This window comes from Austrofundulus limnaeus, unplaced genomic scaffold (genome assembly GCF_001266775.1).
Source record: "Austrofundulus limnaeus strain Quisiro unplaced genomic scaffold, Austrofundulus_limnaeus-1.0 Scaffold864, whole genome shotgun sequence".
Classification (NCBI taxonomy): domain Eukaryota; kingdom Metazoa; phylum Chordata; class Actinopteri; order Cyprinodontiformes; family Rivulidae; genus Austrofundulus; species Austrofundulus limnaeus.
The window spans coordinates 19,439-21,503 of NW_013953266.1; the positions used below are offsets into that span (position 1 = coordinate 19,439).

Here is a 2,065-nt window from a genome sequence, read left to right on the forward strand (position 1 = left end):
GATTCTCCACCAAGTATTGAGTGCATAACTGAACATAATTATTTGAAGGTTGACTTTTTTGTATTAAAAACATTTTTCTTTTATTGGTCGGATGAAATATGCTAATTTTTTGAGATAGGGATTTTTGGTTTTTCTTTACTTTTTTGCCAAAATCATCAACATTAAAACAATAAAAGGCTTGAACTACTTCAGTTGGGTGCAATGAATCTAAAATATATGAAAGTTTAATGTTTACCARTACATTACAGAAAACAATGAACTTTATCACAATATGCCTATTTTTTGAGAAAAAAATCATCATCATTTCTAACAAGAGCAACCACCGYATTTTGTAACAATTGCCGCAAAATGTAATATTATTACATGTGACTGAGTATTACAAAATGTGTTGAAGACTTTCATTACATTTGCATCAATTGTTACAAAATGCAGTTTTAGTGTGGTTTTATTACATTTTGAAGCCCAACCTTTTACATAATATGGCTTTACATACACTAAACATTAAACAGTTGAGTAAATTMTTTTAGAACAGTTCTGTCTCAGGGCCCATCACCACAGAATTGTGGAAGATTGAGTGTTTATTGAAATGGYTTTGAATTTATACCTGGTGTAGGTACTGTGCAAACAGAGGAACCTGCAGCAAAAAACAAAACAAAACCTTGTTGTTAAATACTCTGAACTTTCATAGTTAATTAATATGGATAATTTAAATAAGAACATTAATAGTAAAATAAAAAACTTTGACTCAGCAGACCTAACTATCTTGTAAAAGCAACAAAATATTATGTGTACCAGTAATTGGCTGACAAACTTCTCCATTTGAAGGGAGTCCATTAATGCAGGTACAGGCCTGGTTGTTTACAGTATTGCATGAATTGTTGGTGATACATATGTCACATGGCCAAGAATAGCCAACTTCACATTGGCACAACAATTCATTGGAAGTTGGTGAGCAAGCTGAGAAAAACATTTCAAACAGAGAAAAATTATATTAGAGCCATTTTGTGAAAATCAGCATTAAATATGATAAACTTTTACATAAGCAGGCATGCTTACCTGTAGTGAAATTGACTTCTTTTATTTCTAAAGACTGTGAAATATTTAGAGGAAAGGTAAGTGATTGCAGCTCGCTTCTGATATAACTTAGAATATTAGAGGGTACACTGGAAACCGGGAAGTGCAATTCAATTATCACATCAATGTCCACCAGTTGTGGGGATGCGACTAAGAAAGAAAAATACAAATTAGCTTGATGTAACCATAATAATAAAACATTTGCAAGAACACACATAGTATGTTTTTCTGAGGTAAATTAGACATGCATGGACCTTGAGGTATAAAAAAACTATTATATTGGCTCCAATATTCTAATATTATAATCTCTATTAATTTGTGTCATACCATTAGTTGTTGAAGGAACTGATGTTGTTACTGTGGGAATGAAAAACAAAAGTATTGGTAGTGACAGTATTACAATTCTTTTTAAATCTAAAAAAAAAACATTTATCCTAACAAAATTTAAATACATAAAGACCAACCAAATCAAAACTTATTTTTCAAATAGCAGCCATTTTAAATGTTATTCAATCATTACTCCAATCTTTCAGTAATATTATCACAAACTTATTAGCAAGTGAAGCCATCCTTGAGCCTAACAAAGCATGCTATTTAAATGTCATCCTCAGGGTAGATACAAGAGTATTAGTACAACAAYAGAGACTCTGAATCAATCAAAACAAAACTCTTTCTCGACATATCTTAAAAGTGGCTTTACATAAGCATTGTGGTTTTAGCAGGAAGAAAAGTTTTTTAATGCATATTGTTTGAGGAATGTAAAAATCTACCATATTTATTCATGTATACTGTAATACGATCTCATGTATAATACGACCCCACTTTTATGAGCTTAAAAAGCATAAAAAATTTAATCCTCAAACTACCTCCAATTTCATACAGACCAAGATTTTTCAACCTTTGCAGTCTTTATACATATCAGTAAAATGATCATTGGACTGTTCATTTTATTTTAACAACATTTGTACTAAAAGGTATTTTGACAACAAAT

At 30.6% G+C, this 2,065-nt stretch overlaps 1 long non-coding RNA gene across 1 annotated transcript in view; it reads right to left on the reverse strand.

Moving 5' to 3' along the window:
- Window positions 1-856: 856 nt before the first annotated feature.
- The window catches only part of LOC106532981 (uncharacterized), a 3,038-nt gene continuing 1,829 nt past the window's right edge, over window positions 857-2,065 (reverse strand). The window contains exons 2-4 of the long non-coding RNA XR_001312178.1: window positions 1,402-1,431; window positions 1,057-1,224; window positions 857-957 (exon numbers count right to left, since the gene is read on the reverse strand). This is a non-coding gene — a long non-coding RNA (uncharacterized LOC106532981). The remainder of the gene's footprint in view (window positions 958-1,056; window positions 1,225-1,401; window positions 1,432-2,065) is intronic.